Source organism: Lepidochelys kempii, chromosome 21 (genome assembly GCF_965140285.1).
Source record: "Lepidochelys kempii isolate rLepKem1 chromosome 21, rLepKem1.hap1, whole genome shotgun sequence".
NCBI classification, from domain to species: Eukaryota; Metazoa; Chordata; order Testudines; family Cheloniidae; genus Lepidochelys; species Lepidochelys kempii.
Genome location: NC_136400.1, coordinates 106,057 through 122,068, shown reverse-complemented (window position 1 = coordinate 122,068; position 16,012 = coordinate 106,057). Strand labels below are relative to the sequence as shown.

The window sequence follows — 16,012 nt, the reverse complement described above, 5'->3', positions numbered from 1 at the left end:
ACCCGGTGTCACTGTTCCTTGACGGAAGTGCTTTGTGCAATACCTGGATTGGCCACACGGTGTCAGTGTTGTTCCATGAGGCAAAACATTTTGTGCATTACCCTGAGTGGCCACCCAGTGTCACTGTTGCTCTGTGAGGGAAGTGCTTTGTGCATTAGTGCAAGTGCCCACGTGGCGTCACATTTGCTCCATGAGGGAAATTATTTGTGTTGTTAAGGAAAAGTTAGCATATGTGACTCCATTTTCGTTTGGGGCCCACCATTGTCTAAAAACAAGCACATCATGCACCAGGAGGAGTGTTCCTTTGATACTGCATTCCTGTGAAAACCCTCCCCCTTGTTTCCAGCCTGTCTCGACTCCCGGTTTCTGTTCTTTGTCTGTTCCTAACTCCCTGCCTCCTGGCCTTGAGGTGAGCCTCCCATCCTGAGAAGAAAGGCTACTGGTGCATTGCTTTAGGACCATGTTGTGTAGCTGAAGTAATGGTCTAGCACGGGGAATGTACCTAGCAGGGATAGGTGGTAGATAAGGGAAGGGTTTGTCTATTGGCTAAGGTTTCCGATGCATGAGGGCAACATGCTTTGCTAAAAGGTATATAATCTCTGTATAACCTGCATTTGGGGTCCCCTCCTGACTAGCAGGGGGGCACCACCCTTGAGTGTAATAAAGTTAGTATCTTTGGGAACTCTGCAGTTGTGGACTTTGTTAGTGTGCCTTAGCCGAGACTCGAACTGTGCGTGACCTTTCGGGTATAATTCGTAGCAGTTCCTGTGCGTGATCTGTCCTGTATAATTTGCAGTAGTTCCTGTGCGTGACTTGTCGGGTATAATTCGTAGCAGTTCTTGTGCGTGACCTGTCGGGTATAATTCGTAGCAGTGTATTACTCTGAGTGGCCACCCAGTGCCACTGTTGCTCCGTGAGGCGAATGCTTTGTGCATTACCCTGGGTGGCCACATAGTGTCACTGTTGCTCCATGAGGGAAATTGTTCATGCATTACCCTGAGTGGCCACGTAGTGTCACTGTTGCTCCATGAGGGAAATGCTTTGTGCATTACCCTGCGTGGCCACCTAGTGTCACTATTTCTCCATGAGGTAAAGTGTTTATGCATTACACTGACTGGCCACCCGGTGTCACACACAGAATGCGTCATGCACACAACACGTCACACGTCGCTCTCGCAGATCACTCGCACGTCACACACCGCATGTCGTACGTCACACACAACAGGTCGCATGTTGCATGTCACAAACACAACACGTCACGCGCACGTTGTACGTCGCTCGTCATGCAGAAGACGTCGCACGTTGCATGTCACACATACAACGCGTCTCACACACAGCATGCCACACGTTGCACCCCGCGCGTCACGCACAAAACATCGCATGTTGCATGTCAAACACACAGCAGTTGCACATCACGCACAAGTCACATTTTGCACCTTCACCCGCACAACTCATCACACGTGCACATGCACACACAACACGTCACACAGACACATGACAGCACATCACATGACACACAGAACGGCACACATGACATACAAATCACACACAATACACGACATGTACACACACACGAAATGACACACATCACACACAAACACACACGACATGACACACGTCACACATGACACACAACATGACAGACAGCGCAGACAGCACATTGCACGTCGCACGTAAAGCCCAACATGTCGAACATTGCATGTCACACGCAGCACATCGCATGGCACACAACACATCGCACACGCAGCACGTCGCATGGCACACAGAACATGTCGCACACATAGCACGTCACATGTAATGCCCAACATGTCACACGTTGCATGTCACACACACATGTTGCACACGCAGCACGTCACACATTGCATGGCACATGCCGCACGTCACACACACAGCACGTTGCACGTACGTTGTGCATTGCACATGACGCACACCATGTCACACACAGAACACATCGAACAACACACAAAACAGCACAGAACACGACACAAAAATGACACACAACACACATTGACACAAACAACACATCACACATACACAAACACCCCTCACACACACAACACGACACACAGAATATCTGTCACACACACGTTTCACGACAAAAGGGCACAGAAGACACAAGACCGACACAGAACACGTCACATGACACACAAAATGGCACACAACACAACAGACAAAAATCACACACAACACGAGACAAAACGGCACACAACACGACACACAAAAATCACACACAAGACAGGACACTGACACACACACACAAAATGGTACATAAAAGACACACAAAACATCATAGATGACACACGACATCGACACACACGCAACGACATGACACCGACACACACACGCAACGACACCTCACGCGTCGCACACAGAGTATGTCGTACGTCACGCACAACACATCACACGTTGCACACACAACACGTCGCACACACAGCATGTCACACAGACAACATTTGGCACGTCGCACGTACACAGCATGTCACGTGGCACGTTGCAAACGCAGACCCAAGACTTCGCACGTGGTACACACAGGACGTCGCACACACATCGCATCGCACATTGTACAGAGCATATCGCACATCGCACACGCACATAACATCGTACACGCACACAGCACGTCGCACACACAACACACACAACCCGTCTGACACACCAAACACGACACACAACCCATCTCACACAAACATGACACACAACATGACACACACACACAACATGACACACACACACAACCTGACACACAACACGTCACCCACATACCAACACCTGAACATGACACACAACACGTCACACTTTTCACAAGACATCACACACAACACGACACACAACACGTCACAAACAACACGCCACACTTTTCACAACACGACACACAACACGTCACAAACAACACGCCACACTTTTCACAACACGACACACAACACGTCACAAACAACACGCCACACTTTTCACAACACGACACACAACACGTCACAAACAACACGCCACACTTTTTTCACAACACGACACACAACACGTCACAAACAACACGCCACACTTTTTTCACAACACGACACACAACACGTCACAAACAACACGCCACACTTTTTTCACAACACGACACACAACACGTCACAAACAACACGCCACACTTTTTTCACAACACGACACACAACACGTCACAAACAACACGCCACACTTTTTTCACAACACGACACACAACACGTCACAAACAACACGCCACACTTTTTTCACAACACGTCACACAACACGTCACAAACAACACGCCACACTTTTTTCACAACACGTCACACAAACACATCATACTCACACACACAACAGGACACACAACACGCCACACTTTTCACAACACGTCACACAAACACATCATACTCACACACACAACAGGACACACAACACGCCACACTTTTCACAACACGTCACACATGCCACCCTTTTCACAACACGTCACACAACATGTCACAGACACACAGTGGCACACATGACACAAATCATACACACCACGACACGCCTCACACGACTCAAAATGGCACACAGACACACAAAACATACACAAGACACAACACCGACACACACACATGCAACATGACACAAACACATCACACACACACAAACACACACAAGATGGCAGAACACAACACACACACGACACCTCACGAGTCGCACATTGCATGTGGCACACACAGCACGTCGCATGTTGTATGTCACACACACAAAACATGTTGCGTACAACACGTGGCATGTCGCACACATGTCGCACGTCACCCACAAAATGTGACATGTCGCACGTCGCACACACAACACGTGGCACATTGCAACCCGGACCCAACACGTGGCACATCGCACACACAGCACACTGTGCGCCGCACGTTGTCCACAGCACGTCACATGTCGTATGTCATGCGCAGATACAGCACATTGCACTTCGCACGCACACGCAGCACGTCACACACACAAACCCCACACACAACCCGTCTTACACACAAGACGTCACACAAAACTGGACACACAACACGTCACATAAAAGGGGACACACAAAACAGCACACACAACACGTCACACGACACACAAAATGGGACACACAACACATCACATAAGACGGGACACACAAAACAACACACACACACACAACACGTCACACGACACACAATGGCACACAACATGTCACACGACACACAAAACTTCACACACAGACACTAGACGACACACAACACATGGACAAGACGACCCCCACACACATGACACGACACAACACTCGAGATACACAACAGACAACACGTCACACGACACACACACAACAGACAACACGTCACACGACACACACACAACAGACAACACGTCACACATGTCAGGCACAACAGGACAGACAAAGGCACACAACGACACACACACAACAGACAACACGTCACACATGTCAGGCACAACAGGACAGACAAAGGCACACAACGACACACACACAACAGACAACACGTCACACATGTCAGGCACAACAGGACAGACAAAGGCACACAACGACACACACACAACAGGGGACACAACACGTCAGACACACACAACAGGACAGACAAAACATCACACCCACAACACCAACACACACACACACAGAGAACACGACCCACAACACGTCACACACACAGAGAACACGACACTGGCACAGACACACGACACACAGACACACACAACACGACACACACAGAACACATCACACAACCCGCCTCACACAATCACACACACACAACACGTCACACACACAACACACAGACACACGCACAACGACACACAACACGTCATACACACACGCTGGACGACGCACACACTACAGCCACACAACCCGTCACACACACACATAACACGGGGGCTGGACTGTCGGTGGGGGGGATTAAAAAATGACCCCCGCAGTCACTCCCTGTGCCGGGTTTCTGCCCCCCCGCTTAGCCCCCGCTCCCCTGTCCCCGCTTCCAGCTGTTTGACCCCCCACGCTCCGCACAGTCAGTGTCTGCCCCCTGCCCAGATTCCGCCCCCCGCCCCGCAGGGGAGTTTCGGGCCAAGTCAGGGCAGAGTGAGGGCGCAGCGGCTTCAGCAGATAGTACTGAGCATGCGCCCTCCGTGCTCAATGTGCATGTTCAGTCCAAGCCAGCACGCGCGGGGGCCCATCGCCGGCAAACCCGCCTCCCGGGTCTGACCCTTGTCACGGCGTCTGATAGGCCAGGTGCGGAGGGGTCTGTATGAAGGGGGCGGTCTGTACGAGCTGGGCCTGAGAGTTCAGCAGCGCCCCAGAGCAGGCTGGGAGATGTAGTTCCTGACGCACCTCAGACTGGAAATGACGTTGCCCGAACCGACGGGCGGAGGCCGTTAACGGTGCGCGTGAGGGCGCCCCACTCGCTGATTGGCGGAGAGACCACAGGGTCAGCCGCGCAGAGAGAGACTCCCGGAGCCGGGGGAGGGGCAGATGGTGAGAAGCAGGGGATCGGGGGGGGCTGGAAAATCAGCCGGGGGGGGCAGAGGGTGTGAAGGGCGGGTTAGGTGGGGGGGTGGAAAACTGTTGCTGTGAATCCCTCTCAGCACATGGGGAGCGAGGTTCGATTCCCCGCTGCAATCCGTTTAAAAGGAGTCTGGTCCCCTTCTGCCTGAGCCACGTTTCTGGTCTCGCTGAGACGCGTGTTGATCCGGAGTCACTGCAAGGCAGAACAGGGAGTGACTCCAAATTAACATGGGGGGCAGATACGATATGGGTGTGTCCCTCTGGGGAGGGGGTTTCAGTTGTTGCGAAAGGGGGGAAAGTTACTCAGTTTCTCTTTCTCTGCTCAGGATATTGGGGTGAGCTTCCTGGTTCAGACGCTGCTGCCTCGACTGTGATCTGGGAGCCCAGGCTGAGCAGCTGCTGCTCTCCCAGCGGGATCGGGGCTGGGGAGTGACCGTGAGTAAAGCTTCCTCTGTGCCCAGCCAAGGTGAGGATTTTCTCCAGCTGTAATTAGCCCCATAGGTCAACCCAAGGCTCTGCCCACAACAACATCTGAGCCAGAGACTCCAGGTGATTGATAGAGACCTCAGGGAACGTGCAGGGAATGGGCATGAAAGTGACTCTGCACAAACAGCCCCTCCTCACCCCATGTCTCTCCTCCCTTCAGCAGTTGCAGGAGCTGATCCAGCGACAGGAGAGCGAACCCCCAGGATTGGCTGCCAGCCAGAGACAGGGGAAGGGAGACACAAGGAGAGAGAGAGAGAAAAGGGCAGTGGGAGAAATAATTGGGGGGAGAGATTACCAGATTTCTGACAGGCCCATGCACACTTATTGCCGCATCCCTGGGCAGATTCACTTTGCTATGAACAAGGTGAGGTGCAGGGGGAGGAAAAACCAGCTCCTGACTCTCCCTGTACCCCCTGCTGTAGGAGTGTGCTGCCCTTGGGACAATGTCAGGGGGAATCCCCCAATGTCACTCCTTTTGTTCTGCTCTTCTCTCCCATTCGGTTCCCAGACTTTGTTACTGGGAGGGTTTCAAAATGTCTCGGTGGTTTAGTGCTAGTGAGTGGGGCCGGTCAGTGCTGTAATCAAGTGACCAAACATTTCCCCAGCATAGAATCGTAGAACGGTAGGGCTGGAATGAACCATGAGAGGGCATCTAGTCCAGCCCCAGCGCTGCAGTGTTTGTCCAACCTGTCCTTAAAAACCTCCAATGATGGGGATTCCACCACCTCTCTTGCTAGTCTATTCCAGTGCTTAATTATATTTTTTTCACAATTGAGTCACGTGGTTGACTCAGATTCAATTTGTGATCCACTATAACCCCCGATCATTTTCAGTAGTACTACCTCGTAACCAGCTATTACCCGCTTCGTAGTTGTGCATTTGGTTTTCCTTCCCTAAGTCTAGTACTTTGCACTCGTCTTTATTGAATTTCATCTCATTCATTCAGCCCACTTCTCCAATTTGTAAATGTTACCTTGAATTCTAATCCTGTCCTCCAATGTGCTTGCAACTGCTATTATCTGCATATTTAAACAGCATGCTCTCCAGTGAGTTTTCCAAGTAATTAGTGAAAATATTGAATATATCGGATCCAGGACTGGCCCCTGGACACCCCAATGCATACATCCTCTCAGTTGGATAGCGAACCACTAATGATTCTTATCTGAGTACAGCCTTTCAACAACATTTTCACCCATTTTATAGCTCTTTCATGTACACCACATTTCCCTTGTTCACTATGAGAATGTCATGGGGGCCTGTGTCAAAAGCCTGACTAAAATCAAGATATGTCGTGTCTACAGTGTCCAGTATCCCTGTGAAAGCAGAACATTAGATTGACTTGGCATTATTTGTTTTTGCAAATCCATGCTGGCTCGGCTAATTCCTTGAGTGCCCTAAAATGAATTTTATGGCTGACTTTAACGTATCTAACGTGTACATATTTTTAACTTGTTCTTTCCCTATTGTGGTTTCTGTTTCTTTCTCCTGTTGGTTAATAATAATTAAGACCCTACCTGAATCACAGGATGATCTTCAAATAATTGCAGCTGAGTTTAAAGGAGGCTTGGAAAATTGCAGAAAAGTAATAATGGACCTTTATTAAATGCTGTAATTTGGAAAAGCCACAGCAGACCTATATGTTTAAGAAAAATCTGCTGGAATAATATAAACAATCAACTATTACATTACGCCTGTGAATTTTTTTGGTAACCAGACAATTTGGTGCAGCTACAGGGCCATAACTAGGGTGGGGTGAGTGGGACAGAAACCAAGGGTACAAAGTGGAGCTGGGGAGTAGAAAAATGGGGCAGAAAAATGAGTGCGGACATTTGCGTCACAGACCATGAAATCTGGTCTCCGGCTGCCCAGCTCTGAAGGCAGAGTGGAAAGCAGCAGCTGCCGACAGGTTGCCTAGCTCTGAAGGCAGCGCTGCCACAGAACAGAAGTAAGGGTGGCAGTTCTAAGCCACCCCTACTTCTCTGCCTTCAGAGCTGGGCACCGGCCAGCATGCACCGCTCTCTCACCACCCAGCTCCAGGCAGTGCCGCTGCCAGCATCAGCTCAGGAGTAAGGTTTCAGAGTAGCAGCCATGTTAGTCTGTATTCGCAAAAAGAAAAGGAATGTTATAATTCTTGACGTCTGATTTGTGTCCATTTATTCTTTTACGTAGAGACTGTCCAGTTTGACCAATGTACATGGCAGAGGGGCATTGTTGGCACATGATGGCATATATCACATTGGTAGATGTGCAGGTGAACGAACCTCTGATAGTGTGGCTGATGTGATTAGGCCCTGTGATGGTGTCCCCTGTATAGCTATGTGGACACAGTTGACAAATTTCAAAAACCAGTTGGAGAACACTTCAATCTGTCTGGTCACTCGATTACAGACCTAAAAGTGGCAATACTTAAACAAAAAAACTTCAGAAACAGACTCCAACGAGAGACTGCTAAATTGAATTAATTTGCAAACTGGATACAATTAACTGAGGCTTGAAAAGAGACTGGGAGTGAATGGCTCATTACACAAAGTAAAACTATTTCCCCATTGTTTATCCCCCCTGCCTCCCCCCACTGTTCCTGTTCTTGTCAACTGCTGGAAATGGCGGAGCCTGATTATCACTACAAAAGGTCCGTCCCCGTCCCCCCCGCCTTCCTGCTGGTAATAGCTCATCTTAAGTGATCACTCTGGTTACAGTGTGTATGGTAACACCCATTGTTTCATGTTCTCTATGTATATAAATCTCCCCACTGTATTTTCCACTGAATGCATCCGATGAAGTGAGCTGTAGCTCACGAAAGCTTATGCTCAAATAAATTTGTTAGTCTCTAAGGTGCCACAAGTACTCCTTTTCTTTTTTCAGGAGTAAGGGTGGCAATACCATGGTAGGCTTGCAACCCCCTTTTGGGTCTGGGCCCCTAGTTTGAGAAACGCTGTGGAGAAATAACACTTTTTCATGAACATAAGAATGGCCATACTGGGTCAGACCAAAGGTCCATCCAGCCCAGTATCCTGTCTACCGACAGTGGCCAATGCCAGGTGCTCCAGAGGGAGTGAACCTAACAGGTAATGATCAAGTGATCTCTCTCCTGCCATCCATCACTCCCTCTGACAAACAGAAGCGAGGGACACAATTCCTTACCCATCCTGGCTAATAGCCATTAATGGACTTAGCCTCCATGAATTTATCCAGTTCTCTTTTAAACCCTGTTATAGTCCTAGCCTTCACAACCTCCTCAGGCAAGGAGTTCCACAGGTTGACTGCGCTGTGTGAAGAAGAACTTCCTTTTATTTGTTTTAAGCCTGCTGCCCATTAATTTCATTCTTGTATTTTGGGAACAAGTAAATAACTTTTCCTTATTCATCTGAGAAGTGAGCTGTAGCTCACGAAAGCTTATGCTCTAATAAATTTGTTAGTCTCTAAGGTGCCACAAATACTCCTTTTCTTTTTACGGATACAGACTAACACAGCTGCTACTCTGAAACTTTTCCTTATTCACTTTCTCCACACGACTGATGATTTTATATACATCTATTATATCCCTCCTTAGTCTCCTCTTTTCCAAGCTGAAAAGTCCTAGCCTCTTTAATCTCTCGTCATACGGGACCTGTTCCAAACCCCTAATCATTTTAATTGCCCTTCTTTGAACCTTTTCTAAGGCCAGTATATCTTTATTGAGATGAGGAGTCCATATCTGTACACAGTATTCCAGATGTGGGCACTCCGTGGATTTATGTAAGGGCAATAAGATATTCTCCGTCTTATTCTCTATCTGTTTTTTAATGATTCTTAACATCCTGTTTGCTTTTTTGACTGCCACTGCACACTGTGTGGATGTCTTCAGAGAACTATCCACGATGACTCCAAGATCTCTTTCCTGATTAGTTGTAGCTAAATTAGCCCCCATCATATTGTGTATATAGTTGGGGTTATTTTTTCCAATGTGCGTTACTTTACATTTATCCACTTTAAATTGTTGCCCAATCACTTAGTTTTGTGAGATCTTTTTGAAGTTCTTCACAGTCTGCTTTGGTGTTTAGTATCCTCTGCAAACTTTGCCACCTCACTGTTTGCCCCTTGCTCCAGATCATTTAAGAATAAGTTGAATAGGATTGGTCCTAGGACTGACCCTTGGGGAACACCACTAGTTACCCCTCTCCATTCTGAAAATTTACCATTTATTTCTACCCTTTTTTCCCTGTCTTTCAGCCAGTTCTCAATCCAAGAAAGGATCTTCCCTCTTATCCCATGATGACTTAATTTATGCAAGAGCCTTTGGTGAGGGACCTTGTCAAAAGCTTTCTGGAAATCTAGGTACACTATGTCCACTGGATCCCCCTTGTCCACATGTTTGTTGACCACTTCAAAGAACTCTAGTAGATTACATGATTTCCCTTTACAGAAACCATGTTGACTCTTGCCCAACAATTTATGTTCTTCTATGTGTCTGACAATTTTATTCTTTACTATTGTTTCAACTAATTTGCCCGGTACAGACGTTCGACTTACAGGTCTGTAATTGCCATGATCGCCTCTAGAGTCCTTTTTAAATATTGGCGTTACATTAGCTATCTTCCAGTCACTGGGTGCAGAAGCTGATTTGAAGGACAGATTACAAACCATAGTTAATGGTTCTGGAATTTCACATAGGAGTTCTTTCAGAACTCTTGGGTGAATGCCATCTGGTCCCAGTGACTTGTTACAGTTAAGTTGATCAGTTAATTCCAAAACCTCCTCTAGTGACACTTCAATCTGTGACAATTCCTCAGATTTGTCACCTACAAAAGAAGGCTCAGGTTTGCGAAACTCCCTAACATCCTCAGCGGTGAAGACTGAATCAAAGAATTCATTTAGTTTCTCCGCAATGACTTTATCATCCTTAAGTGCTCCTTTTGTATCTCGATGTCCAGGGGCCCCACTGGTCATTTAGCAGGCTTCCTGCTTCTGATGTACTTAAAAAACATTTTGTTACCTTTTGAGCTTTTGGCTAGCTGTTCTTCAAACTCCTTTTTGGCTTTTCTTATTACTTTTTACACTTAATTTGGCAGTGTTTATGCTCCCTTCTATTTACCTCACTAGGATTTGCCTTCTGCTTTTTAAAAGATGCCTTTTTATCTCTCGCTGCTTCTTTTACATAGTTGTTAATCCACGGTGGCTCTTTTTTTTTTAGTTTTTTTGTTATGTTTTTTATTTTGGGGTATACATTTAAGTTGGACCTCTATTATGGTGTCTTTGAAAAGTGTCCATATAGCTTGCAGGGATTTCACTCTAGTCACTGTACCTTTTAATTTCTGTTTAACTAACCCCCTCATTTTTTCATAGTTCCCCTTTCTGAAATTAAATGCCACAGTATTGGGCTGCTGCGGTGTTCTTCCCACCACCGGAATGTTGTTATATTATGATCACTATTTCCAAGTGGTCCTGTTATAGTTACCTCTTGGACCAGATCCTGTGCTCCACTCAGGACTATATCGAGAGTTGCCTCTCCCCTTGTGGGTTCCTGTACCAGCTGCTCCAAGAAGCAGTCACAAGAAATTTTGTCTCTGCATTTCTTCCTGAGGTGACATGTACCCAGTCAATATGGGGAGAATTGAAATCCCCACCATTATTGAGTTCTTTATTTTCATAGCCTCTCTAATCTCCCTTAGCATTTCATCGTCACTATCACTGCCCTGGTCAGGTGGTCAATAATAGATACCTACTCTTATATTCTTATTAGAGCATGGAATTAGTATCCATAGAGATTCTATGGAACATGTGGTTTCATTTAAGATTTTTACTTCATTTGATTCTACATTTTCTTTAACATACAGTGCCGCTCTTTCCCTCCCTCCCGAGTACGACCTGCTTTGTCCGTCCAATATATTTTGTACCCCGGAATGATTGTGTCCCATTGATTTGTCCTCACTCCACCAGGTTTCTGTGATGCCTATTGTATCAATATCCTTCTTTAACACGAGATGCTCTAATTCACCCATCTTATTGTTTAGACTTCTAGTGTTTGTGTACAAGCACTTGAAAAACTTATCACTGTTTATTTGTCTGCCCTTTTTTGATGTCAGATTCTTTTATATGTGAATGCTTCTCGTCTGATCTGACCCCTACTTTATCCTCTTCCATCCTCTCCTCCTGACTAAAAACTAGAGAATCTCTATCACTCGACTCTCCTCTAAGAGAAGTCTCTGTCCAATCCACGTGCACCTCTGGAGCCATCGGCTTTCCCCATCTCTTAATTTAAAAACTGCTCTACAGCCTTTTTAAAGTTTAGTGCCAGCAGCAGTCTGGTTCCACTTCGGTTTAGGTGGAGCCCATCCTTCCTTTGTAGGCTCCCCCTATCCCAAAAGTTTCCCCAGTTCCTAATAAATCTAATCCCCTCCTCTCTACACTATCGTCTCATCCACGCATTGAGACTCTGAAGCTCTGCCTGCCTACCTGGCCCTGCACGTGGAACTGGAAGCATTTCTGAGAATGCCACCATAGAGATCCTGGATTTCAGTCTCTTTCCTAGCTGCCTAAATTTGGCCTCCAGGACGTCTCGCCTACCCTTCCGTATGTCATTGGTACCTACATGTACCAAGACCACCGGGTCCTCTCCAGCACTACACACAAGTCTAATCTAGATGCTTTGAGAGATCCACAACCTTCGCACCAGGCAGGCAAGTCACCATACCGTTCTCCTGGTCATCACAAACCCAGCTGTCTATGTTTCTAATGATCGAATCTCCCATTACTAACACCTGCCTTTTCTTGATGACTGGAGTTCCTTCCCACGGCGAGGCAACCTCAGTGCAAGAGGATACCCCAACACTATCTGGGAGGAGGGTCCCAACTGTGGGAAGGTTTCCCTCTGCTCCTGTTGACTGCTCCTTCCTTGGGCCTTTCATCCTCCTCAGCAGCACAGAGGCTGTCTGACCAGAGGTGGGACAAATGTACAGTGTCCCGGAAAGCCTCATTAATATACCTCTCTGTCTCCCTTAGCTCCTCCAGTTCCGCCACCCTGGCCTCCAAAGCCTGTACGCGGTCTCTGAGGGCCAGGAGCTCCTTGCACTGAATGCACACATACGCCACCTGCCCACCTGGGTAGCATATGGGTTACTCACTACATAAGTAGCACATTTTTGCTGGTGTGTAACACATCCATGAAGTTCACTATTTATGCCATGACCAACCCTTGAAAACTGTTTGATTCCCCCTCTCCCCTCCCCCATGATTTAAGTAGTATCCTACTTATTGCCTTCTATGTCCCTTGTTGTCAGACGCTACCAGTGTAGTGCTCTGCTCTTGTTCGATGATGATAACAGTCGGCCGTGTGTGTTTGTGTTCCCTCTGTGTGCTGCCCCGGCTCTGCTCAAATAGCTGACACAGCAGACCCTGAGAGAACCCCCAATGACCACAGATTCTGATAAGGCATGAAGGCACCCAGCCAGGTTGATTGTCAAATGAAGCACAGTAATTTCCCGCAGACTCTATAGGACATACTACGAATATGTGCCCCCTGACATTGACCAGCTTAGTCAGTGGCAGGACTCTCCACTGCCCCCTAGGCCGGACAAAGATGTCCACTCAGGGATGCATTCTTATGCACAGGTACAAGCAGGTTACACATCGCTCCTGACACAGTGAGGTACAGTCCCTCAACGCATTAGGATGCTGCCTCGCCCCGGTGCGTGTTCGTTCGAACAAACAAGTCTATCCATCATATTGTCCTTTTGACCCTGTCTTTAGGATGGGTCTGCCTGTTCCTTATTATCTCTGTGGAATGTTCTAGTACAGGGGGTTCTGGTGCCATCCTGGCACATGTACATATTATTAGTGTTTATATGTGTTTACGTGCTTTTAGCAGCTTCTCCTTGCCAATTTCTGTGAGCAGAGCCTGCCTCTAACTCACAGCACAACTTTGCTTCATGTTAGCGAGGTCTTGACCATTCCTTTAGTTCAGGCCTTAGGCCTCAAACCTGGCCTCTGATACAAGGATTTGTGTGTCAGGGACCCATCTTACTACATCCCTTGCTAGGTGTAACTTATTTTGAGAGTTAATCTTTCTGATTTTGTCCCCACATGCTCACGGTGCTCAATGAGAGTGTGTGTGTGTGTGTGTGTGTGTGTGTGTGTTCGGTGGCGGGGAGGAACAGTAACAGAAAATGTGGAAATGGCAGAAGTGCTAAATAGCTTTTGTTTCAGTGTTCATCCAAAAGTTTAGTAGCAATTGGACATCTAACTTAATGAATGCCAATGAAAATGAGGTAGGGACAGAGGCTAAAATAGGGAAAGAACAAGTTAAAAATTACTTGGGTTGGATGTCTTCAAGTCACCAGGGCCTGATGAAATGCACCCTAGAATGCTGAAGGAGCTGACTGAGGAGATATCTGAGCCATTAGCGATTATCTTCAAAAAGTCATGGAAGATGGGAGAGGTTCCAGAGAACTGAAAAAGGGCAAATCTAGTGCCCATCTATAAAAAGGGGAGTAAGGACAATCCGGGGAATTACAGACCAATCAGCTTATTTTAATTCCCCGGAAAGATAATGGAACAAACAAATAAGCAATCAGTTAGCAAACATCTAGGCGATGATAAGTAACAGCATGGATTTGTCAAGAGCAAATCATGTCAAACCACCCTAAAAGCTTTTTTTTTTTTTTTTTTTTTGACAGGGTAACAAGCTTGTGGATAGATTGGAAGCGGTAGATGTGGTGTATCTTGACTTTAGTAAGGCTTTTGATACTGTCTTGCATGACCTTCTCATAAACAAACTAGAAAAAAAACCCTGAGATTGAAGTACTATTGGGGGGGTGCATAGCTGGTTGGAAAACTTTCCCCAGAGAGTAGTTATCAGTGGTTCACAGTCAAGCTGGAAGGGCATATCAAGTGGGGTCCCACCAAGATCAGTTCTGGGTCCGGTTCTGTTCAATATCTTCATCAGTGATTTAGATAACGGCATAGCGAATACACTTATAAAGTTTGTGGACGACACCAAGCTGGGAGGGGTTGGAAATGCTTTGGAAGATAGGATTAAAATTCAAAATGATCTGGACAAAATGGTCGGAAGTAAATAGGATGAAATTTAATAAGGACCAGTACAAAGTACTCCACTTACGAAGGAACAATCAGTTGCACACACACAAAATAGGAAATGACTGCCTAGGGAGGAGAACTGTGGAAAGAGATCTGGGGGGTCATAGTGGATCAGAAGCTAAATGAGAGTCAAAAGTGTAACCCTGTTGTAAAAGAAGCTTACTATTCTTTCTGTCTTTCCTTCCCATTGGGATAGTTTGCTGTTTCTCATAGACAGCATTAACGGAGCAACGGCCAGCTCTCCTGAGCATTAGTCTTCTTAGAATCTTATTCCCATGGGACTTCACTGTGACAGGTTTGGGTCGTTTGGGGTGTCACCTGATGTGCTGGGGTGCCACTGAGGCAGCCTATTCTACCAGCCTCGGTGTCCTTTACCTGGCTGGGTTAGGCTCACAAGCCTCTTCCAGCCAAGCACATGGGCAGGGCCATGCCCAGCTGCACAGAAAGACTGAGATCCACTCTGGAAATACTCAGCCTTAGGGGCTTGCCCCAGCACTCTGGTGCCCACTCCCTTTAAGCTGTACAGACTCAAAGGTTTTATGAAATTTGCCCCCTCTCTCAATGTGGAGGGATATATGCACAATTTCTTGCCCCCTGTAGGTAGAAATGACATAAACTGGGTTAAATTATAAAAAAGAATAAGTTTATTAACTACAAAAGGTGAATTTTAAGTGAATATAAGAGAGAGAACAAATCAGATTACTGACCAAATAAAGCAAAATACGCAAGCTAAGCTCAATATACTTAAAAAACAGGTTACACAATGTAATTTCTTACTCTAAATGTTATTTTAGGCGTATCGTAGGTGTGTATCATTTTTGTAATTGAAGTTATGAATATTGGCTCTGTACTGTCTGTAGTTCAAACTTGTGCTATGCTTCTGGGTGACACCACAGAGAAGTTGGTGTCAGCTCTACCTAGCCTGCTTGATGGCCCATTAAGGACCATCAGCTATACAACTGACCTACTGAGAGA

At 46.8% G+C, this 16,012-nt stretch overlaps 1 protein-coding gene across 1 annotated transcript in view; it reads left to right on the top strand.

Annotated features, from left to right (window-relative positions):
• Window positions 1–5,314: 5,314 nt before the first annotated feature.
• LOC140901439 (uncharacterized) overlaps window positions 5,315–16,012 on the top strand; it is a 28,063-nt gene continuing 17,365 nt past the window's right edge. Inside the window, 3 exon segments of the mRNA XM_073320294.2 lie at window positions 5,315–5,449; window positions 5,806–5,945; window positions 14,617–14,671. The gene's annotated coding sequence lies outside the window, so the exon portion shown is untranslated.